Genomic DNA, 25,854 nt, shown 5'->3' with positions numbered 1-25,854 from the left:
ATAACTTTTTTGTTTATATTTTTAGTAGAGATGGGGTTTCACCATGTTGGCCAGGCTGGTCTCAAACTCCAGACCTCAGGTAATCCACCCACCTCAGCCTCCCAGAGTGCTGGGATTACAAGCATGAGCCATGGTGCCCGGACACTGTGCCTATTTCTGAATAGGATCCCATTCTGTGATTCAGGGGCTTAGGACTTCAACATATCTTTTGGGGGGTACACAGTCTGACCCATAACCTTATCCTATTAATTAAACTTTGGCACCATTCTTTGCTGTTTTATTAAATTTAATTTTTCATGAACAACAGTTTTTTCCTTGGCGTTGCCAGGTACTGAGAGCTCTTCAATGAAAACAGGCTTAAAGCCCTTCATCTTCATATCACTAAATTAGTATACATCTCTACACACTACAATATTGAGACTTCTGAATAAAGTTTTAAAAAAATAAAAATAGTTTTCAGACATTTGACAAAAACAGACATCATCATTGCGTCTTGGTCTTCCCCAATCAGTCCAGATTCACACTCAAACACTCTGTGAATGTTTGCTGTAGTTTCAGAGCAGATTCTTCATGTAGAAATTTCCAAGGTAAGAGTTGAGGTGCCCTTTCAGGTCATAAGAATCTGTCCTGTCTTTCCTGAGAAACAGAAACAGCAAGATATCCTTTCCTACTCCAGGCAGGTGGAGGATACTAGGAATAAGGTCTAGATGCAATTTGGGACAGGCCAGTAAACTGGTTTAAAGATGAAGTTACCTACTTTTGGCAGATCGCATTTCCCAAAGATTGCCACAGAAAAACATAGCCCATCCCACATGCTCTGTTTATAATGTGAGGCTGGCACTCCTCCATTGAGAAGTGGGAGTTTAAATCCCCCCTCTTGAATATGGGCAGGGTTTAGTGACTAGCTGCTAATCAACACAATGTCCTGGAAAGAAAGCTAGGTGACTTGCAAGGCAAGGTCACAAAAGCTGATATGGTTTCTGCCTTGTTTTACTCTCTCCCTTTTCCTCCTACTCCTTCTCCCTGTATATCTCCCTCTGTTCTCCCTACTCCTCTTTTTCTCTGTCTCTCCCCATCTCTCTCCCCATGCACTCACCTTTGGAGCTCAGGCACAAGTAGAGGCCACACATGGGTATGTGAGCCAACCGCAACTACCTTCTTGGCCATCAGCCAGCGTCAGGCTCCCAACGAGGACATGAAGGAGCCTTCAGATTATTCCATCTGAGCCCCCCGACATTAGGAAGCAGAGATAAGCTGTCCGCATTGTGTTCTGTATACATTCCTGTCCACAGAATCCATGGACTTATAAGTGGTTGCTTTATGCTACCACGTTTTGGAGTAACTATTACACAGCCGTAGTCACTGGAATACCATATATCCAGCAAAATAACAAGTTGTGAAGCTAGTTTCTTAGGTGTCATATTTGTTGATGTTTCTAGGATGTTCTCCTGACATCTGAGAAAGATAAGCCTTTAGAAGCAAAGGGGAAGGAGCAATAATGCTTAAATGACCTTAAAGCCTAAGAAGTTTCAGGCTGTCAACGGGAAAAAGCATTTCGTACAGATACCTCTCCCCACAGGGTCCCATGGCCTGGCTACTGCTTCTTAATCTGTGGTGATCCAGGCAAGCGCTTAACGCCCTTGAAACGAATTAATATCAGTTTCATCTCAGGTAACCACATGCAGAATATTTATTAATCATTTTTACAAAGAGTGTAGCTTGCTAAAAAGGTAACTCTAATTTGGGGGATATTAAACTTGTTAGGATAGCTAACATACTGTGTCCTCCTGTTAAGAAAAAGTGTTCTCTCTTTTTCCTTTCATCCCTCCTTTCTTCCATTTCCACCCCATCCCCCTTAGTTCCTTTTATTTAGTTAGTTATTTATTTAGTTATTTATTTATTTGAGTGGTTTCTATCTGCATACAAAAAGCAAAGATAAGTGAACAAAAGATAAGGGGGAAGAAATAAACTTATTTTCCATTAAAGTTAGTGTTAATGTGTTTTTGAGTTTATAAATCACTTTTTTGTAGACTTTACAATTTGCCCCCTTTTCTACCTGGGTGTTATTGAACTTTTCAGTTGAAATAACACATTCATCTCAACCTTTCATTTGAAATGTATAAAACCTCCTAATTAAGTGCAATGATGCATTAGCATGGAATTCAACAGTTCCTTTTAAATCATGATCTCGACATCTGCAAGGTCACCACCACTAACGCACTGTAGAATGATAAACTGTTAAAAGTGAATAAGAACTCAGAGGTTGTCTAATTAACCCCTTTATTTTACCTGCCATCAAAGTGAAGTTATTTGCCCAAGATTAGAAATTGGAAGCTGTCTTTAAATTCTGTATCTATCTAGTTCTCGTCATCTTACACATGGGTCTTTGGGAAGCTCAATGGAGACAAATACCTTAGGCTAGGAAGTTTGAGTTCAGATCTTAAGATTGAGAACCACATTCTGGTGGTAGTGGTGGAAGGCTGGAGGGAGACCAGAGATGGGAAAGAAAATATAACAGTCTGACTACTTACCATTTTCTGTAGTAGTAGTAGTAGTAGTAGTAGTGGTGGTAGTAGTGTCTAATCCTGGAATTCATTTTAACATCAGAGTTATGCTTCAAGAAAATGCCACATTTAATATTCACTGTACCTGAACTGTAGCAAAAATGTGTGATTTTCTGTGCCTTCTTTAGATGCTGTATAATACACTTTCTTGTTTTTTTAACATTTATTTTAGGTTCGGGGTACATGAGAAAGTTTGTTACCTAGGTAAACTCGTATCACGGGGGTTTGTTGTACAGATTATTTTATCACCCAGGAATTAAGCCCAGTACCCACTGGTTATCTTGTCTGCTCCTCTCCCTCCTCCCACCCTCCACCCTCAGCAGGCCCCAGTGTCTGTTGTTTCCTTCTTTGTGTTCATAAGTTCTTGTAATTTAGCTCCCATTTATAAATAAGAACATGCAGTATCTGGTTTTCCGTTCCTACATTAGTTTGCTGAGGATAATGACCTCCAGCTCCATCCACGTTCCCACAAAAGACGCGATCTCATTCTTTTTTATGGCTGTGTAGTAGTCTGTGGTGTATACGTATCACATTTTCTTTATCCAATCTGTCATTCATGGGCATTTAGGTAGATTCCATGTCTTTGCTACTGTGAATGGTGCTGCAAAGAACATTTGCCCGCATATGTCTTTATGGTAGAATGATTTATATTTCTCTGGCTATATACCCACTAATAGGATTGCTGGGTCAAATGGTAGTTTTGCTTTTAGTTCTTTGAGGAATTTCCATACTGATTTCCACAAAGATTTAACTAATTTACACTCCCACCAAAAGTGTTCCCTTTTCTTTGCAATCTCGCCAGCATCTATTTTTTGACTTTTTAGTAATGGCCATTTTGACTGGTATAAGATGGTATCTCATTGTGGTTTTGATTTGCATTTCTCTAATGATCAGTGATATTGAGCTTTTTTTCATATGCCTGTTGGCCAAGTTTTCTTTTATATGCTTTCCTGATGGCTCAGTGGGATCTTCCCAGGTCCAAGTTTCTGTCTTTGTCTAGTGAAATAGTGATTTTAAAAATACACTATTAATTTGTCAGAAGTTGTTCCATAATTTTTCTAAAAATGTAATACATTTTGTTGAATTTTCCTTTTGTGTGTGTTTTTTGTTTCCTCAGCTGAGTTTCTATTTAATCAGTCTCTAAACTTAGAGCCATTTCATTCAAGGAAAAAAAGTATTTTATTTTCAGACACTTCCCAAGGTGAGTGAGAGTCTAAGTATAGGAAATGGCATCCTCTTGTATTTCAGATTAAACTTTGAAAAAGCATTAGCAACTTTTAGATCTCATCTCTTCTCGCTTATGAGCTACTACAAATAAATAGGAGAAACAGATACAGTATTTATGAAGCTTTGAATATGAGAGTTACAGATTCTTCTTTATATCATTGCTATGTGATTTTAGAAATTTTGGAAGATAAGTTGTAGCACTTTGATTCAGATTTTATATTTTTATGACAGAAGTCAGAGGATGTGTCTTAGAATACAAGTGTCAGGCTTGGAGGTTTCGCATGTTTGAGAACTCCTGCTCTCATTTGGGTAGTGTAATCAACTCTGTTATTGAAGGCTGGCTCCATTCTGTAATTACACACCTTCCTGCATCATCAGCCCCACTAGGTCATTCTTGTCAGCATGCTCATATGCTTCACTGTCTCTCATCTTTAAACAGAACATGCAAACAAACCAAATCCCTCCTTTGACCCTACATCTTCTTATAACTGCTGCCTCATTTCTCTTCTCCCTTTTCTAGCAAAATTCTCAACAAAGTCACTCGTGGTCTCTGGATCCACTTCCTTACCTACTGTGATGGGGTTTTGGTCCCCATAACTCTTTTTAAATATTCTTGTCTACATCCCGAAGAATTGCCACGTTGTCAAATCCAACTGCCCTCTCCAGGCCCTCTTCTTACCAACCCCTTCAGTATCTCTCTGCACAGCTGATCACCTGCTTTATTGAAACCTCTTGCTTCTTTTCATTTGTATTCATCTGGTTTTCCCCATGCCTCTCTGGAAGTTTCTTCTGTCTTCTCTGCTGGAGTCTCCTCTTCAGCTTAACCTCGAATATGTTGGAGGACTCCCAGGACACAGTTCTAGGCCAGCCTCTCCACTTACATTGTCTCTCCAGTGAAACAGTCTGGTCGTAACGCTTGAGAGGTCATCAATATGTCAGGGACTCCCAGACTCTCCTTTTCATCCCTGGCCTCTCTCCTGGGCTCCAGACTCAGATATCCAACTCAGTATCTCCATTAGGTTCTTTAACTGGTGTCTCAAATATGAATTCATTCTCTCCTACCTTCTAACCTGTTCCTCCCCCAGTCCTTTCAGTCTCAGGTAACAGAATCAACTACCCACCCAGGGACTCCATACTTGATTTTTCCTTTCTAATCCATCAGTGGGTCTGGTGGCTCTGTCTTCAAAGCATATTTCAAATCCACCTGCCTCACCCATCTCCATTGCTGTCACACTGATCTCAACCGCCGCCATCACTTCCTTGGATGACCACCATTGTCTCTGCATGTCCTTCTGCTTCTACTTTTCCCTCCACAATCCATTCCCACACAGCAGCCAGAGAGGTGTTTTTAAAATATAAATCAGATCATGCCGTTTCTGTGTTTGAAAGCATCCAGATATTTCCTTTCCAAAAGCACTTAAAATACAATGTACAGCTTTCCCCCAATTTACAGTACTCTAGTTGACTTAGACCCTATGAAACTCCATTTCACCTTGTACCATTCGCTCCCCACTCCCTGTATCCCAGCCATTTTGACTGTCTTTTTCTCCTCCAATATGCCTTCCACTTCCGGGTGCTTGCATATTCTTTCCCCTTTGCATAAAGTTGGGCCCTTCTCATTTGTCAGATCTTAGTTTAGATGCACGGCCAGCTTCTTGGAGCAAACTTCCCTGATGACTCTTTCAAAGCAAGTGCCTCCTCTCATCACCATGCCTGGTTCATTCCCATTAAAGCTCTTACCGTAATTATAGGCTTATTTTCTCATTTATTCTTGTCCATCCCCCGCAAGAATGTGAGCCCCATAACAGCACGGACTTGCTTGGTCTTGTTCATCCCTGCATCGCTGCTGCCTAGAACAATGTCTGTCCACACTAGGCATTCAATAAACATTTGTTGAATGGATCAATCAGTTTTTAGATTACTCAAGCCATTTGTTTTTCCTTGATTGCTTGACAATCTATTTGTTGGCAAAGTATCCCTCTATTAGAGGAAAACGTGCTTCATTTTCACCTTAAACGTGTGTTCAAAGAAGACATAGGAGTGTAACAGGTTAGAGGGAGATCTTTGCTTTTAAGTCCGAGCTTTTAAGTAGTATATCCCTTAATGATGGCAAGTAATTAAAGATTAAGTTATGAGACCAATCAGATTTCCACTAGCAAACATCACCAAATATTTTCTATTTTTCATCCCTTTTGTGAATTTTGTTTTATCTGACTATAAACATAGTCATAACTATGAAAGCTGTTGCTTAAATGTAATTTTCAATTGTTGGCATTCTAGAAAAGCTACAAAATTCACATTTGTGATTATTTCAAATTCATTAATCTCAAGACTATGTGATGCTAACTCTTCTTATTCTCAAGAATTACAAAGTAAAGATGATGATATGGAATGTATTGCTACAATGCCTTGGGATATGAAATTGTATCTATAAAACACTGATGTAATGCTGTGAGCTCATATTATAAATAGATACTAAATCATCTGTGCTTTGTGGAACATTGTATCTTTATAATATCTTTTGTATATAATTCTAAAGAAAAAAATAAAACAAAGTTGCAACTAACAGGTGCGTTGCTTCAAACATACAACTCTTGGCATTCCAACATTCTGACTCCAGGAAATGCCTGCAAAAGCTGGTAGTCAGCTTAAGATAGCACATTTAGTAACAAAGTAATTTTAGAAATCAATTTCAGAGGAGAAATAGAAGACAACATTTTCTGTAATATGCCCTCTTGCTTCAGTATGAAGTGTTGACATTGTTTTATTTTTTTAAGTGAAAGCAAAGGATCGAAAATAAGTATGTTGTGAAAATCCAACATAAAATACGCTGAAAAATTTTAAGATAAATTTTAAGATAGCATGTTTAACACTGTAGAAAATAGAAAAGAATAAAGTACCTCTAAAACGTCTTGGGGGAAAAAAGGTAAATGTAAAACTTTACTGATCAAGATAAAGATCCAATGTAAAGTACTCTTTTATTGGAAGAAAAAAGAAAAAGAGAAAAGAAAGGGCTAAAGAAAGACAGGGTTTGATTAAGAGGTGCCACGCCTGAGCTAGTTTAAGTGGTGGAACTCAACCTCCTGAGCTGTGCAATCAGAAAAATCGTAGTCAGTCTTTGTTAACCATTTTTCTCTGCGTTTCCATATTTTGCAGGAGTCTTCAGTCATGAAAAGTGTGAAAGCACGGTCAGGATTACAGGTACAGCCGGAGCTCAGCGAGGGGCTAAGGTCAGAGTGGACTGGAGACGTTGGGGACTATTTTCTGGGAGGGGCTGGTCTGCAGCTAAATCCTATTGGATGCACACTGATTTTGATAGAGAGAGAAAGAAGTGGGTGGTGGGGCAAGATGGGAAGACAGAGACATGTACAGAACAAAAATCAATTAGAAAAACTAAGTTAGACTTTCCTACCTCCAGGAAAAAGGGTTTAAAAGGGCACTCCGAAGGAAGCAGGCAACATTTAGTATAGTCATAGAAGTGGAATGGGATGAAACTGTGGTGAGTTTTTAGTTGCAGCTGGTATGGACAGGCAGTAAGAAGCTACTGGAAACGTCAAACAAGGGTGGTATCAAGGGGGTGGTGTTTCAGGAAGGGAAACGTTTGTCAGTGTCAGGCTAGTTGCAAGGACATAAGCTTGGAGTCATTCCTTGATACCATTTCTGCAACTGGGATGTGAAGTGTAGTAAACTGGAGATCTGCATTCTGATGGTAATAATTTTAATAGAGATAAAGGAGTAATTCCAAGAGGCAGTATATGGTATTTTACTTAACTCTCATAATAGCCCCCTCCAAATAGGTATTATTATTCCAATTTAGAGGTAATTGAGTGTCAGTGATTTATTAAATAAGTTACTCAAGGTTAAACAGTGGAAGCGAGGTTCAGAACTGGCAGATTCAATGAGTGGTGGATGAGGATGAACTGAAGTGTTTTTATTAGCATGTTTTATAAAACTGATTTTTATTTTTTATTTTCCTTATTTCTCCTAGGCCTAGGAGCCTAAAATTGGTTTCTGTACGTATGTATATCAAAGACAAGTGCTGGGTAAGTAATGCCAAAAGTGAAAAAGGATGGCCAGGTTTTTTTTAGTTTGAAACTAAGTATTTGGTTTGACATAAATCAAAGATGAGTATCTGATAATAAACAACAGTCTAATAAAGGCTGATAATAGGCGATTACCATCTGGTTAAGGCAAGCACCCTTCACTAAGTTTGCTCCAAGTGTGTCCCTCTGGGTAATGGTGACCCTGGGCTGAGAGTAATCGCAACCAGAGGTCTCAAGAGCACCTGCTCTGAGCAATATTGCAGTGCTGAGTGGAACCCGGGCAGCCCACCTGGCTAATTCATCAACTTACAATGCCAGGTGAGAGGGCAAAGCTGAGCTGAGAGTTGAAAATACAGCTCAAGTTTTAGAAATCCAGATTTTAAACACTGGGAAGCCCTCTTTCTAAAGAACAACAGAAGCCCGCAGTTTTGTTTCATTAGCCACCGGTGCCTTGGAGCCATGAACTTTCCCCCACTTCGGAAACGTCTCTGGAAAATTCATTTCATGCTTGTCTACTCCAGTAAAATCCTTGACTGAACTGTTACAAAACAGGAGACTTGGCCCCGGGAATGTGAGAAATCACCCAATACGGTGGAGCCAGTTGGCATCCTCAGGAGCCCTGGGCTTCTGACCTTGGGTTTACCTGTCATCTTGGACCGTGACCTTCTCCCAGCAGAGGGGACTTTCTGTTTGTTCCTGTGCCACGGGACAGGGAAGTGGACAGAGCACATGTGTCACATTCTTTGACACCCTAGAAAATATCCCCTAGCCGAGGGAGAGCTGTCGGTGTCCTGGCTTCAAAGCTCTGCATTCACCAGCATCTGAGCGGCAGTCTTAGAGACTTACTTGGTAACTATCAAATCTCTCTGAAGGCCTCACCTTGTGTTTTTTCTTGTATAAAGACGAGTCTTCATCCATTACCTTATTGCTGTGAATGCTGCTCTTAAAAGAATGTAGTGAAAATCCCTGTCTCCTCTGGTGTAGATTTTTACCCAACAATCTTTGAATAGATTCTTGGGCAGCCACCTGCTCATTTCCACCACACTTGTTTCAGAACTCAACTCCTCACTCTCAGAAAATGATTGAATTTCTACTTCCCCCAAGAAAAAGTGTGGATTCTCAATAAGAATGGATTGAGCATCTGCTAAGAAGCAGGAATTGTGCTAAGTTCTTAGAATACGGAGAAAAGTAAATGTCATCTCTGCCCTGGATGGGCTTGTAGCTTGGAGAGGGAATAGACATGAAGACACATAATGGTGTCAAACTTTGTAGGTGAATTTAATGGATAGAAATACAGGGGGCGGGGTACGGGAGGGGGTCGCCATTTCTACTTAGGAGGGGAGGACAACCTTCCTAAGGACTACTTGGGATGAACATCCTAAATTCCCTTCCCTCTGCTCCCGAAATAATCCATAGCTGTATGTTTTCCTAACATCTTTCTCCCTGTCTTAGAAGAGGTGCCTGTAGTTTCCCAAGGCTAACCCTTTACGTATCTCTTAAAGATAAACTTCATCTTCTAATGTAAAAGCAGGGCAAAAATTACAAAAGTATTATCAACAACAACATAGAAAAAGTTAAGAAAGAAAAATATCTACTATTACCCAACTGACTTTTTAATAACCCTGCCATTGTTCCTTTTTGTCTGTTTTAATCTGTATTTTCCTCTATGGTTTTAAAAAGCTGTAACCAGAACTGCCTGTGTTCATTGCTCATCCTCTATGCCCTCCTTTGGGACCTCACTCCTTCCAGTTCTGTGTCTTGACTGTCTTTCCCACTAGAAAATCCCATTCCCACTGGACACCATGGCTCACGCCTATAAATCCAAATGCTTTGTTTGGGAAGCCAAAGCAGCAGGATTGCTTGAGCCCAGGAGTTTAGGACCAGCCTAGACAACATATCAAGACCCCACCTCTACAAAAATAAAAATAAAAAACATTAGCCAAGTGTGATGTTGTGCACCTGTAGTCTCAGCTACTCAGGAGACTGGGGTGGGAGGATCGCTTGAGCCCAGGAGTTCGAAGCTGTAGTCCTCTATGATCACGCCGCTGCACGAGCACCCTCTCTTAAAAACAGAAAAAAAAAAAAAAAAAATCATCCGTCCTAAAACAAAGAAAGCCAAACCAGCCAAATCATTTCCTTGTCCTTGCTAAACTGTTCCCTTAAATTCCTCAGTGACACACTAACAAGGCCAAGCCCCTTTGCTTGTGTTGATCCCCTTCCTTCTTTCTGCATCCTTTGAATCTCTTAGTGGTCCAGTTTTGAAGTTTTTTCTTTTCTTCTCTGATAACTGCTTCTATCTCTTTCTTAATTTCATTTCTCCCCCTCTGCCCACCCTTTAAAAACTGGTGATTCCAGGCTCTTGAACCCGTTGCCAACATCTCTTTGCTGTCTGAAAACTCTCCTTGGGCCTTCCCCTAGCTTTGCCTATCCACTGAGTACTTCCAGATCTGTGTCTGCAGCCCAGACTTCTTGCCTGAATGGCAGCCTTGTTTGCAACTCACTGCAAACAAGGATGTGCTTTCCCTAGACACATCTAACTCAATACCTACCAATGGGACTCTTCTTCACATTCCTTAGCTTGATCAAAAGCATTATGATGCACCCAGTCAACCACACTGGAAACGCTGACACCATCTTCGTGTTCCTCTTCCTTTCTTAGTCCCATGAATTCTTCCTGCAAAATGCATCTCAAATTCATCATTCAAACAATTCAATGCTCACAGCCACTTTGTAAAATCAGACCCTGACTATTCTTATCTGATCTATTAGGTAATCTACTAATGAAGGCCCTGCTTTCCATTTCTTTTATTTTATTTTATTAATTTTTAATTAATTTTATTTTTTTCATTTTTGTGGGTACATAGTAGATGTGTATGTTTATGGAGTACATGAGTTATTTTGAAATAGGCATGTACTGCATAATAATCACATCACAGAAAATGGGATATCCGTCCCCTCAAGCATTTATCCTTTGTGTTACAAACAATTCAGTTATATACGTTTTTAGTTGTTTTTAAATGTGCGATTAAATTATTATTGATTATAGTTCCCTTATTGTGTATCAAATACTAGGTCTGATTCATTCTTTCTATTTTTTTTGTACCCGTTAACCATCCTCATGCCCCCCAGCCTCACCCTTCCCAGCCTATGAACCATCCTTCTAGTCTCTATTTTCCATTTCTTTTTACAACACCCCTTCTGTTTTCTTTCTTTCTCTCTTTCCTTTTCTCTTTCTCTTCCTCCTCCTTCTCCCCCCCCTTTTCCTCTTCCTCATCCTCCTCCTCCTCCTCCCCCTCCTCTTTTTCTCCTTCTCCTTCTCCTTCTTCTCCTTCTTCTCCTTCTTCTTCTTCCTTTGCTGACAGGATCTCACTCTGTCACCCAGGCTAGAGTGCAACAGCATGATCGTAGCTTACTACAGCCTCGACCTCCCAGGCTGAAGTGATATTCTCACCTCAGCCTCCCAAGTTGTTAGGACTATAGGTGCGCATCACCACATCTGGCTAATTTTTGTGTTTTTGTAGAGACAGAGTTTTGCCATGTTTCCCGGGCTGGTCTTAAACTCCTGGGCCCAAGCGATCCACCCGCCTTAGCCTCCCAAAGTGCTGAGACTACAGGAACCACTGCACCTGGCCTACAAGACTTTTTCTTCCATGCTATTACAATTTGTGTTTCTTGAATGCTAAGAATATTTTAAAATATCACTTTCTTTATTAAAAGTGATTGCTAATTTTCCACTGCCTATGTGAAAATTCAGATTTCTTATGTGGCACTCAGGCCATATATAATTCACCCCAGTCTACTCTTCCCATCGCATTTCTTTACTATGCATGCCCCATTCACCCTCTGATGTAGCCACATGCAATTACTGGAGGCTTCACTGCTGCCCTGCACATGCCATGAATCCTTGTACATCCCAGGACTTATTGTGGTTTTTCTCTTTGCCCAGAAAATCCATATGCATTTGTCTAAATCATACTTGTATTTCTAAGCCCAGCTTAAATGGTGCCTTCTTTGTAAAGTCTTCCCAGACCTTACTTTCTCCTGTTCTTTGGGAAACCAATTATTCTCCCCTTTGTGTTCTCAGAACTTAGTGGTTCTCAAACTTGTTTGCACACCAGAATCGACTGAGAAGTTTTCAACAGATACTGATGTCTGGACCTTACCTCACACCCTTTATATCAGGATATCTGAGGTCAAGCCCTGTACATTAGTAATTAAAAACAATTTGTGGTAACAAACACATAACATATGTGTTTGACATCTTAACCATTTTAAGTGCATAGTTCATGGGTATTAAATACATTGGTAATGTTGTGCATCCATTTCTAGAACTCTTTTCATCTTGCAAAACTGAAACTCTGTACCCATTAAACAGTAACTTACCATTCCCCTTTCCCCCAGCTCCTGGCAGCTACCATTCGCTTTCTGTCTCTGTGATTTTGACTACTTTAGATACCTCATATTTGCACAATTGTGCAGTCTTTGTCTGTTTGTGACTCCTTATCTCACTCAGCATAATGTCCTCAAGGTGCATGCATGTTGTAGCATGGGTCAGAATCCTTTTCCTTATTAAGGCTGAATAATATTCCATTGTATGTACAGACCACATTTTCCTTATCCGTTCTCCCATCAGTGGATACTTGTGTTGCCACTCCATTTTAATTATTGTGAATCATGCTGCTTATACACATGAATGTACAAATATCTCTTCAAGACCCCATTTTCAATTATTTTATTTTATTTACTTTTTTTTTTTTTTTGAGACAGAGTCTCACTCTGTTGCCGAGGCTGGAGTGCAGTGGTGCAGTCTCAGCTCACTGCAACCTTCGCCTCCTGGGTTCAAGCAATTCTTCTGCCTCAGCCTCCCAAGTTACTGGGATTACAAGTACCCACCACCACGCCTGGATAATTTTTGTATTATTAGTAGAGATGGGATTTCACCATGTTGGCCAGGCTGGTCTCAAACTCCTGACCTCAAGTGATTCACCTGCCTCAGCCTCCCAAAATGCTGGGATTACAGGCATGAGCCACTGCACGTGGTGATTGTTTTAGATATATATCCAGAAATGGTAGTGCTAGAGCATGTGGTAATTCAATGTTTAATTTTTTGAGGAATCACATGCTATTTTCCACACTGGCTGCATGCACCATTTTACATTGCCGCCAAGAGTGCATGAGGGTTCTGTCTTCTCTACATCCTTACCAACACTTATTTTCTAATGTTTTTAATAGTAGCCATCCAAATTAGGATGGCCTAATAGTAGCCATCCTAATTTTTTTAATAGTAGCATTAGTAAATTTCTAAATCAGATCTCGGGCGCTTAGAACTGGAAACGTTCGAATCTTGATTCATGGCACATGCATCACCACTGCATGGACACATCTTTCATATAGTCCGATTTTAATAATGTAACAAATACCCGTGAACCTGCCACTTGCTTTAAGAGCCAGGACATCATAATTAGTTCATTATTCATGTGATCCTCAACTAATGCATTCATTTACCTATACCAGAGGTAAACATGACCCTGAATTTTCACGTCTTTGTTTTGAAAATGCTTTTATTATACCTATATGCAAATGTATGTATATCTAAAACATATATTATTTACTTCTGCCTGTTTCTGAACTTCATAACAGATATGTGTTTCTCCAGGCCTTGGCAGTCTCCCAAAGCTCCAGATGATTCTCCTGCACTGCCAGGGGCCAGCCACTATTGCAGCACTTCCTACCCGGCCTCTGTGCTGGCTGCCTCCTTGGGTCCCCTCTGTGAACCATCAGACTGGTCTTCCTTTGGCTGACTTTAGGAATTCTGCTTCATGCAGGCCTGAGGCACAGGTTTTCTGGAGGTGATTCACCACCCTCCAGTCTCTGATACATTCACCCAGGGTATCTGTCTTCATCTTTTTCTGGGTCTTAAATCATTCAAGTAAGCTCTTTCCCCACCCTGAGCTTTGGATCTGTCATCCTCTCTCCTGTCTCATCCCCTTTTCAGTATGCTCTTTTGTCCCCTCACCACCTCCCTGGTATTTATTCCTAACAATAGCAAAGAAGAGGTAGTGAAGTTGAAAACCTGGGTGCCTGAAAGACTATGTACAGAGAGGAACAAAACAAAAAATGTTCCTTAGTATCTTTAGCCTCTGTTGACTGGGAAGGCGGAACTGGAATTTAGAGAAACCTCAGCCTACAGGAATAGGAGTCCAGTCACTCTTTAACACACAAGCCAGTAAGCGCATCTCACATAGGGATGACATTGGCTGCATCTCTGAGTACACATTTGTTCCCCTCTTCACGACTTCACTTAATGATCACAAATAAGCTGTGTGCTGCAGTGCGGATTAAATCCTTTGATTTAAACAGGTTGTGAACAGTCTACAGTGAGAGTAAGACTTCCTTTATTCAGGGTTAACCTGGTCCCCAGCACAAGGAGTCACCTTCTCGATGAGTTCAATTGTCTCTGGGGTTTCTGTCCATGTCCCGGAAGAGCTGTGCTCTCTAAAGACCAAAGAAGATGATGGATGAAGAGATCTTCTGTGTTTGCCTCTTGGGGAAATCACATGAGTCCATGGGAAGAGAGTTGGGATAATCCTTCCTGTGGTTCTTTGGTTGTAACATTAAAATTTCCCCCCTCCCAGTCAGGTCTATGTGTCAGGGGCTTTCCAGTTTCACCAAGGCCAAGAATAAATGGACAGACAAGACGAATGAGTTGAAATGAAATATTTTCTATGCCATTGCATTGGGACCCAGAGGTTGAGTCCGCTGAATAAATTTAAAAGATGGCATGGGCAGGGTGCAGTGACACTCTGTGTTTAAAAAAGACAAAAACAAAAAATAGTATGATATTTGTAAGTAAAAAAACTCAGTACTCACAGTGAATTTTTTATGGTTCAAATGAAAAATATTGGCTGGGCGCGGTGGCTCATGCTTGTAATCCCAGCTCTTTGGGAGGCCAAGGAGGGCAGATCATGAGATCAGGAGTTCAAGACCAGCCTGTCCAATATGGTGAAACCCCGTCTCAACTAATAATACAAAAATTAGCCGGGTGTGGTGGTGTGTGCCTGTAATCTCAGCTACTCAGGAGGCTGAGGCAGGAGAATCGCTTGAACCTGGGAGACAGAGTTTGCAGTGAGCCAAGATTGTGCCACTGCACTCCAGCCTGGGCAACAGAGCAAGACTCCATCTCAAATAATAATAATAATAATAATAATAATAAATAAAAAAGAAAAAAGAAAAATAAAAATATTATAACAGCTTAGAGTTAGTCTCAGAAAATAAAGAAGGTTCTCATTTGAGAAGCAAACGTTCACTATTACTGGAGTGAATTGGAAATCAGAGTTAATTAAACTGTCTTCTTGGAGGCTTCAATCTATTAAATAACTTTTAAACATAATTTCTAGGCTGTGTGCGGTGGCTCATGCTTGTAATCCTAGCACTTTGGGAAGCTGAGGTGGGTGGATCACCTGAGGCCAGGAGTTTGAGACCAGCCTGGCCACCATGGTGAAACCCTGTCTTTACTAAAAATACAAAAATTAGCCAGGTGTGGCAGTGGGAGCCTATAATCCCAGCTACTCTGAAGGCTGAGGCAGGAGAATCACTTGAACCCGGGTGGGTGGAGGTTGCAGTGAGTCAAGATGATGCCATTTCACTCCAGCCTGGATGAAAGAGTGAAATTCTATCTCAAAAAATAAAAATAAAAAGTAAACATCTTTGTAGGAATTTTTAAATCCCCAAATTCTTTCCTGTGACACCCAAGCCACCTACCAACCTGTTCCTTAGGGTTTTTAAGCAATAAAGTCTTTCTCTGTTTCATAAGTTGGGTGACCCCAGTGCTCCCCATTTCTCCCTCACACAGGTGCTCTTTGCGGAAACATGCGTATGTCCTACATCCACACCCACACGGCTGGCCTGTCCATGCCCTGGGTCTAAAAGAAACCCCGGCATTTAAGGTTTTTTTTTTTCCTTTAAATCATTATCTTCATGTTGAATCCAAAGCCCAAACAGACATGATGCCAGGACGAGGCACAGCAGGGCCATTTGAAGGGATTAGATTTCTTTAAATTACAAAAACAGTAAAAGCAGGAGGCCTTTAAAGTCAGCATTTAATAATTTGAGTCATGCTCATGTTTTTGCTCCTTGGCTTAAAAAAACAGTATTGCCAGAGTTGACTCCAAACCTCCTTAGCAACGCCTGTGACCGTTGAGAGAGGTGTGCAAACACCAAGTAGTATCTAACGAAGGGCCCCCTGCCCTTTGGATCTTGGCCAAGGCTGGAAGTTCTGAGACTCTTGAGAATGATGTTTATTCTCTTTGCTCACAGGAAAACAAAGAATAGTGTATTAAATGATATTTTTATTTAACAGTTTTTTAAAGGTTGTCTTAGTCCATTTGCATTGCTATAGTGGAATGCCTGAGGCTGGGTAATTCATAAAGGAAACAGATTTATTCGGTTCATGGTTCTGCAGGCTATGCAGGAAGCATGGTGCCAGCATCTGCTCAGCTTCTGGTGAAGTCCTCAGGAAGTTTCTACTCATGGTGGAAGGTGAAGTGGGAGCAAATAAGTCACATGACAAGAGAGGAGGAGGCCAAAGAGAGAGGAAGGAGGCAACAGACTTCTCTTAACAACCAGATCTTGCAGGAGCCAAGAGTAAGAGTAAAGTACTCCATCTTGTGAGAATGGCATCAAACCGTCCCAAGGAATCCACCTCATGACCCAAACACCTCCCACCAGGCCCCACCTCCAGCAATGGGGATCACATGTCAACATGAGACTTGGAGGGGACAAACATTCAAGCTATATCAAAGATTCACTATTCTGAACAACAACAACAAAAAATGAGGATAAGTGAACAGATCTGCCACCAATACTCTACCAGCAAAATTGTCTGAACTATTTAGTCCCAGGAGCAGCAACATCAGCATCATTCAGGAAGTTGTAAGAAATGCAGATTCTCAGGTCCCTGCCTGGACTTACTGAATCAGAAACTCCAGGGGTGAGACCCAGAAACAGGTGCTTTATCAAGCCCTCCAGGTGATTCTGAGGCAAGCCCGAGGCTGAGGACTGTTGGTCTCACACAATTCACTATGTGAAAGACCCGAGGTGTCTGCGTATAAGCCAACCATAAGGCACTGCTTCCTTGCTTACTGATGAGACAGGTGAACCAATAGGATCTCAGAGAACCTGACCCATATTGCTAGCATTTTGTTTGTTTGTTTTTGTTTAACTGAGACAGAGTCTCGCTCTTGTTGCCCAGGCAGAGTGCCATGTCACAATCTTGGCTCACTGCAACCTCCACCTCCTGGATTCAAGTGATTCTCCTGCTTCAGCCTCCCAGGTAGCTGGGATTACAGGCATGCGCCACCATGCCCAACTAATTTTGTATTTTTAGTAGAGACAGGGTTTCATCATGTTGGTCAGACTGGTCTCGAACTCCTGACCTCAGGTGATCCACCCATCTCGGCCTTCCAAAGTGCTGGGATTACAAGTGTGAGCCACCTCACTGGCCTACCATGTTTTTCATGCCAGAGGAAAGAGAATCATGTGGAGCTGAATACACTGTTTCGTTTTGTTGTTTTCAGCCAAGGCCCATTGGTGTAAAATATATAAAATCAACTGAGTGTCACAAAAAAGTAAAAAACAAACCCACTTAGATGATCTTTTTTTTTCTTTGCAATAGGAAATGTAACATACTTAATTTTCTTTCTCTTTTTCAGTTAACTGTGAGAAACATAAGACAAAGCCAGGAAAGATAACTCAGTTTTCTATCATGGTTAATTAAAAGAGAGACAACAGATTTTACAAAGGTGGTGATTTTCTTGAAGGGCAAAGACTTTCATTCTATCTCTTTAGTATCCAGCCCACTCCTTAGTTTGAAATAGTTGTCCAATAAATATTCACTGAAATTATGGCAAAATGTAAATAAGAGCAAAGAAAGAAGTAAAAAGAAAAAACATAGAAAAACAGCCCAGGCAGAAATATAAACATGAGATAAAGAAAAAAAAATGATAGAAACATAAACAGAGAGAAAGAAGACAGCAAGGGGAAAAGAAAGAAAAAAATGACAGAGGTAAAAAGCAAAGAGATGACACCTTGAGATGCAAAGGACTAAACTGATTTATAAATTATAGGGGCAAGGCTCATGATCTTCCAGTTCAATAATCTAGCTACTAAGGAGTGCAGTATTTCCCTTTTAAAAAATTATTTATGAAAACCCTTGTCCCAAAATGCTGGCCAATGTCAAAGCCCAAGAAGTAGATTCTTAGGGGCTCTCCCTACTGGGAGGAGCACGTTTTGTCAAATGGAGATACTGGATCTAATATGAGTTGCTGTCCCAGGGTGCTCAAACCAAGGAGGGTGACTAGCTATGAGAAATGGGGCAGATTCTTGTATGAAGAGAAGAGGGGAAGGGAGATTTTAGTTCTTTTAAAGTATTCCACTTTGCGGAGAATATTTCTCAGAGTTTCAACTGCAGCTGTTTCACAGCTATGTAAGCATGGGAAACATGGCTCAGTGGACCAAAGTCTGTGAATTCTCACCTTGAACCGCAATTCACTGCTAACCTCTCAGCCAGTCAGTATCCTATCTCATGCTTAGTTTTGTCTCTAAAATGGGAGTAGACTCTAATATTGTAAGGCACAGAATAACCAACAAAATTGTTCCTGAGAACTTAGAGATGCAAATAGTAATTACCTTTTAAAATTTGTGAATAGTGTTTTGTAGCAGTAACCTAATAGTTCAAGAGTGATTGTAGGCAGAGTTGGCCTAAGGGAAAAATATGACCTGATGTAAGTGTTGACAGGAGACATCCAGTCACTCCAAAGGAGGGATATGGTTGTTGAAGAAAAGATAATCAGAGCCAGGTGCGGTGGCTCACGCCTGTAATCCCAGCACTTTTGGGAGGCCAAGGGGGGTGGATCACTGGGTCAAGAGATCGAGACCATTCTGGCCAACATGGTGAAACCTCGTCTCTACTGAAAATACAAAAAAAAATTAGCTGGGCATGGTAGTACGCTCCTGTAGTCCCAGCTACTTGGGAGGTTGAGGCAGGAGAATCACTTGAACCTGGGAGGCGGAGGTTGCAGTGAGCCAAGATCACTTTACTGCACTCCAGCCTGGCAACAGAGCAAGACTCCATCTCAAAAAAACAAAAAAAAGAAAGAGAGAAAGGAAAGATATCAGAAAGCACAAACTACCATAATACACAACAAGAGCCATGTCTTAAAAGTTATAGGACTTCATCCGTTTCCAGGTAAGGGAAGTTTTTCCAGTTAACACTTTCATTCAGTAAAGCATCAACCCTCCATGCAGCGTCACTGAAGGCTGGACATGCATTTTGCCAGCTGGAAATCAACAAGAGAGTCCAATGAGGAAAAACAACCCACACTTCCACTCCTACCTTTCACACTCAATCAAATGTCCTTATCTCTCTGTAGGCTGGAACTTCCAATAATGTGGATAACAACATATTTCATCAACAAACAGAAAATAGAATCCATCCTATAGACAGTTCCATAGCTTCTTAAGCTTTTTTGAACTTGCCATTCTTTTGATATTTAATGGAAATCAATCACTAAACATCATACAGAGGAAACAAATTGAAGAGTTAAACTTTTTGCTCAAAGAAAAACATTACAAAGAAAAGAGGGGTAACAGTGAGAAACAACATGGAAATATTTGTTGTCTACACATGTATGGAGATGCAAGTATATCCACATAGAGAAATATGCTATCCTTTAATCTCAGTGAAGAAACTTCTTCTTTACCTTCCTTTTAAGAGTGGCAGATCTGAATTTCTGTGCATCTCACATTGGTCTCTTGGTGGCTTACTGTGTACATCTTCAAAGCAAAGAGTACTGGGGCAATGGGAAGACATTTTTCCTTGTGTAACACTATCCTAACAAGTGTGGTTATTATTGAATCAATTGAGCTTATAAGGATCATTTTTGAATCAACTTATCTAACTGGACAAATAATATCTAAGCATCCATGTGAGTATTATTTTTATCAAAAAAAGTACTTATACCATTTTCTATTGATCAAATTGTTACACTATTTTTTAAATATAAAAAGAAGAGGCAAGACTTTGATTATGTGACGGCTAAAACGTAACAATGACCTTGGGTGAAGCTTGGGAGACAGCACTTCCCTTGCTGACTTATGACAAATATTCAAAGGCATGGAATTTGGGGGCAAAGGGAAAGAGAATGTAGGTTTAGCCCATTAATAGAGTCCCTGTCTTGTCATTTAAAGCTCTTTCTTCACTTGAAGAAAATACAAGGTTGATTTTACTAGGACCTATTGTTAGGTTTCCAACATCACATGTCTCTTGCATTTGTGAAGAGATTTTGGCAGAATGCAAAAGAGAAAGGAGGCAATCCAAATGTTAAGTTCCTTGTACACGAGAAAAATAAAGTGGTAAGTGTTCATATTTAATGACAATAATTTTAAAAAGTGTTTATGCAACATATGCCTTTATGAAAACGTATTTCTGTTTTGTTTTTGTTTTTTTGAGGCAGAGTCTTGCTCTGTCTCCAGGCTGGAGTGCAATGGCATGATCTCAGCTCACTGCAGTTTCCAGTTCCCTGGTTCAGGCCATCCTCCTGCCTCAGCCTCCAGAGTAACTGGGATTACAGGCATGGGCCACCATGCACAGCTAATTTTTGTATTTTTAGTAGAGACGAGGTTTCACCATGTTGGCCAGGATGGTCTCGATCTCCTGACCTTGTGATCTGCCTGCCTTGACCTCCCAAAGTGCTGGGATTACAGGCGTGAGCCACCACACCTGGCCAACATATTTCTGTTTTTTGAGATCATATTCTTCTCTTGCCCCAAAAGACTGAAGAGAACTAACATTTATTGAGTACCTACTATAAGCTAAGCACTTTACAACATTATTTTCTTAATTTTCCACAACTGAGTTATGTGAATATTATTATTCTCATTTTCACATAAGGAAACTGAAGCCAAGAGAATAAAAACTTGGTCACTGTTATCAAACAGCCACTGGCTGAGTTGGGATTCCAATTAGTTGTGTGCAATTTAAAAACCAGAGGACTTTCTATTTTATGTTGTTGCACCATTTTTTAACAATATTGATTTGGAGTTCTAAGATGTCTCCTCTCATTGTTGATTGTCAAAAAACCCAATCATGCACTTTCCCAGATACATCTATCCATATATATCCCCAGTGTCATGGTCAAGTGCGTGAACTCTGGAGTGAAACTACCGGCATTCAAACACCAGCCCCGACTAACTTCACACACTAGGCAAGGGACTTAACCACCCAGACTCATTTTCCCATTTGTAAAACAGTTATGATGATGATAGTGTACATAGCTTCAAAATGGGGTCTGGGCAATGAAAATTTAATGCTAAGGAGGCCAAGATTTAAATTTACATCAACTTTTAGACTGGTTCCCCTTCTTTCTGCTCCATGCCTACAGATTCTCTAACTCCACTCAGCTATATTAATGAGTATCATGGGTCCAAAGGGATCCCTGAATTAGAACAATCGTATGCTCTCTACAAAACACGTGACTTATTGAGGATCATAGAGTGGGTTAGTCATGTGATGGAATATGAGCCTTTTAGTGTTAGAATTAAATACACTGATTCTATGCCCCCATTCATAGCAGCATCATTCACGATCTCCAAAAGGTGGAAGCAACCCAGGTATCCATTGACAGGCAAATGGATAAACCACACGTGGTATATTTATACAATGGAATATTGTTCTGCCTTTAAAAGAAGGGAAATTCTGACACATGCTACAACATGGATGTACCTTGAGAGCAAAATGCTCAGTGAAATAAGTCAGTCACAGAAGAACAAACACTGTATGATTCTGCTTACATGAGGTACCTAAAGTAGGCAAATTTGTGGAGACAGAAAGTTGAATGGCAGTTGCCAGGGGCTGCGGAGAGTGGGAAATGGGAATTGCTTAACGGGGATTGAGTTTCAGTTTTGCAAGATGAAAGAGTTCTGGAATTGGTTGCACAACACTGTAAACATACTTAACACGACTGAACTATACACTAAAACAATGGTTAAGATGGTAAATTTTATGTTACGTGTATTTCACCACAATTTAAAAATATTGTTTAAATACTGATTTCAATCAAACCAACTACGGCGGTCACAGTGGCCACCAATAGCGGGAGGGTATTCTGTTGTTAGTGATCTGTGAGACCTGATGAAATTATCAATGCTTTTCCCTGTCAGCAGCCAATCTCAATGATATGCTGCAGCTGCTGCCTGTATTCCCCAGTATGAGAAAGAGTCTGGGCCACCCACCTTTGGCCTTTGATTCTTTGCTAGGGGAGCCACACATAGGACCCTTGAATTAAGGAGCATGTGTGGAGAAAATGCATGTATGCCTCCCTGAGAAGGTCACCCTGCTGAACCCCTTTACGTATGGGAGAATGAGTGGCAGTGTTAAAACCTTCCATGTAGGTCAATAGTGTCAAATCTCACGGTTGTCAAATGGAACGTTTTTGTTTCTGATGACATCTTTGGAACTCTAGGAAATAGCCTAGGGTCTCTGTATTTGAATCCATGTTTTTTCATGGCTTATGAAGGTCAAGTCTACAGTTTGGAATCTGGGCAATTTCCTCAAGCAGAAAATGGTTGCCCTCTCTCATTAATTAGGACCTATTTAGATATCTGTGATCAGTGGTTTCGATATGAGCCCTTTAGGTTAGAGTTGCTGCCTATCAATTCTTTTAAAGTGTGTTTAAATTACACTAGTTTTTGTGAGCTGCAGATCTTTCATGTTTTCCAGGTGAGAGGGAGAAGGAGAGAGGACAAACATTTCATGTTTCAACACAAATGAGTCTCCTTCAAGTCCAGTGTATTAATTAACAACTGGTTAACCTTAAAAATTGTAGTATAGTGCAAACAGGAATCTATTTATTTCACTAATTAATTCATTTATTTAGACATTAGTATGAATTCTTTATTCTTCCCTCTCTGACTGCCTACACACTTCCACTCACACACTCACACACACACACGTACAAGGAAATTTAATTTGTATTAAATTATCCATCATATATTACAAGGAAATTTAATTTGAAACAACCACAACTTACACCACTAAAAGAGTAGACACTTTATCTCTGATACCTTTGACACCTACTATTACAGGCTTATGTCAAGAACACAATTTTCAAATACATTGTAGTTGGCTCTACAAAAATCAAAATGCAAAATGACAGGTTTTTTTTTTAACCCCAAATGTCTTATGATTCAAACCCTCTTGAACAGTGTAGGCCACTCGGAAGATCAAGTGCCACCTGTTACGGGAAAGGGTACAAAAGAGCTTTGACCTGTCTGCTGCTGGGGAGTTTTGGCCACATCTGGGATTTCCATCAGCACTCACCTTCTTCAGCCCATGAAGAGGCCATGGCAGGTGTTGGTTAAAGAGGGGAAGTTGCTTTCAAAAGACTGAGATGAAAGAACTACTGGAATCAAGTAGCTTACTGTAAAGACTGATTTTCTTTTGCACAGTCCTAAGAAATGACCTGTCCTTGGCCTTCCAAGATCTTGCTTCCAGAATATCAACCTGTCAGGACAGGAAAGAAGCAAAAGCAGGTGAGACCATCCAAGGCGATCAGAGGGTCTTGATGGCAAAAACAAAGTGACTCTATCCCTTTCCCAGACCCCAGACTCCCAGCTATGGTGGAACTAAGAATGCTGAATGCTGGTTCTCAAGCCAATGAACCTAAGAAACTGAAGAGCGCAAAAAGTGCTCTTGGCAGAAACTATTTTAGTAGTGCTCAGAATACTTTTAATGAGAAGGGGAAGCAGGAACTTCAAATAAAGTTTCTCTTTTGCATTCCACCAAGAACAGATGTTTGCTTTATTCAAAGAAAAGTTTCATGGGGGTGATTTCATGCATAGCTAAGAGCAGTAGTAGAGTTTTTTAGTTGTTAGAGCTGGGGTTGATTTACATAATCAGGGTATTACCGCTCCTGTGGCTTTCTACCTATATGCTATTAAACATATGTGTGTGTGTGTGTGTGTGTGTGTGTGTGTATATATATATGTGCTCATAATGCTGGAATCAAGTAAAAGATCCACTATTATTTCCTCATCATTCTTGGGAATATTTACAATATCAGAGCTGCTCTCTTATCCTGCAGTTGTAATGAAAGCAGCACTTTGTACAAAACATCTCATTTAATTATTATGACAATCCCAGGAGATAGGAATTACTGTCCCCACTACATAGATGGGAAGACCGATGCTTAAAGAGGTTGAATACACATGCTAAGGCAGCATAAACAGGAGGTGGCAGAGTTGGGATCTGAGCTGAGGAAGTCCAGGGCTCTCAATTACACTCCCACAAGATAAAGAGCATACATTGTACAGGCTGCATGAAGTCATGAAGAAATCTTGGGTAACCATCTGCAAGCCCATTTACTGATTTTCCTCCCTTTAACAGGACTGACCCACAAGCCCACACAGGGTGATATCCGCTGTTCGCTACCACTTCACCCTGTGTCTGTCTACTTATGCTGATTTCCGTCCTTTCCAAGATTAGCATTTGGCCTGCCTTCTCTCTGTGGCCTCACTGGCCAACCCTGTCAGCAGTGTGCCCTGAATAATAGAATCAGGCATAAAGTCCTTGTCCATCTTTCCTAGTAGAAAGGGGATCCCTCCGTGGACTTACAGAGCTGCCCAGTTTATGTAACCATAGCTGACTGCCTAGTCTCTTCTTTCACCGGGGCTCCATGATACCATATCCTGTTGAAAATGACATAAGAAGGAAGAAAAAGTCCCTTTAGCTGGTAGTCATCAACGTTTCCTTTCCACCCCCTCCCGTATGTCTTCATTCTTTCTCTTTCAGCTCTTCAATCTACTGGATTTTTTAAGAGGCTGTGCTGTGTTGCTATGTTCCAGATAGGTAGGTAGGTAGGTAGGTAGGTAGGTAGGTAGGTAGGTAGGTAGGTAGGTAGACAGACAGATTAGATAGATGGATGGATAGATGAATAGATTATATAGATAAATAGTAGATACATAGATGAATTGATTAAGTAGATGAATAGATAGGTAGGTGGATAGATGAATATATTAGATACATGATAGATAGATAAGATAGATAAATAGATTACATAAATAGACAAATAGAAGATAGATGAATGCATTACATAGCTAGATAGATAGGGGAATGGATGGATGGATGGATGGATGGATGGTTGGTTGGATGGATAGATGTAGACGAATAGATGGATGGATAGGTGAGCAGATAGATAAAGAGATAGATGCATATTCTTGGCTTGGGTTACCCCAGAAGCAACCTGAAATAAGAATTCACATGCAAGTAGGAAACACTGGTAGGGGAATAGAGAAATGAGAAATAGGCATGGGAAGAAAACCAACCAAAGGAGAATAATCAAGAAAGTTACCATTGAGGGCAAATGAAGCTTAATTCCATTGGGGGATTCTGAGAGACAGTGGTAGAGCTTGCTACTCAAAGTGGATCATCATCATCATCATCATCTTCATCTGAAGCTCTACCACAAATCCACTGAATCAGGATGTGAATTTTTAACAGGATCCCCAAATGATAATCTTTGCAAAGTACCGAGGTAGAATATGCCTCAAAGTTAATCAGATGAAGGGGTGAGAAAACTGTGTCATTACTAGCTTCCCCCTTGATACTGCTTGTGAGCTGTTTCTGAAGTTAATTCCCCTGCACTCCTGGCTTAGCCTTTGTATGAGCAGGGCATTCATGCCCCAGTGGTCAGAAAGAAAGTCCCCAGACAGAAAATCAAAGGTATTAGCAGAAAGCAGCCCTCAACATGTGCAGCTATTACGAGTTCAGCTGTTAAATAGTTAGATCTAAATATGATATTAAAACTGAGGTTAAATAATAATAATAATAACAGCCACAACTCTAATGCTGATTCAATGTTAAAGATACATTAAATAGATTGAAATAAGCAGGATTTCATTTAGGCATCTATTCTCAATAAAGCAGTTGATTTACCTAGTAGAAAGATAACCATTATCACAATTAA

The 25,854-nt window shown here is 40.5% G+C and overlaps 1 long non-coding RNA gene across 1 annotated transcript; it reads right to left on the bottom strand.

Annotated features, from left to right (window-relative positions):
* Nucleotides 1-268: 268 nt before the first annotated feature.
* Nucleotides 269-23,393, bottom strand: LOC105526639. The gene is made up of 2 exons (XR_001004111.1): nt 23,211-23,393; nt 269-636 (listed from the first exon to the last, which is right to left on the bottom strand). It is a non-coding gene; the product is annotated as an uncharacterized LOC105526639 (long non-coding RNA).
* Between the last annotated feature and the right edge of the window lie 2,461 nt (nt 23,394-25,854).

The sequence above is a fragment of the Colobus angolensis genome, unplaced genomic scaffold (genome assembly GCF_000951035.1).
Source record: "Colobus angolensis palliatus isolate OR3802 unplaced genomic scaffold, Cang.pa_1.0 Scaffold6, whole genome shotgun sequence".
Classification (NCBI taxonomy): Eukaryota; Metazoa; Chordata; class Mammalia; order Primates; family Cercopithecidae; genus Colobus; species Colobus angolensis.
Note: the sequence above shows the minus strand (reverse complement) of the source record. Positions and strands in the feature narration are given on the sequence as shown.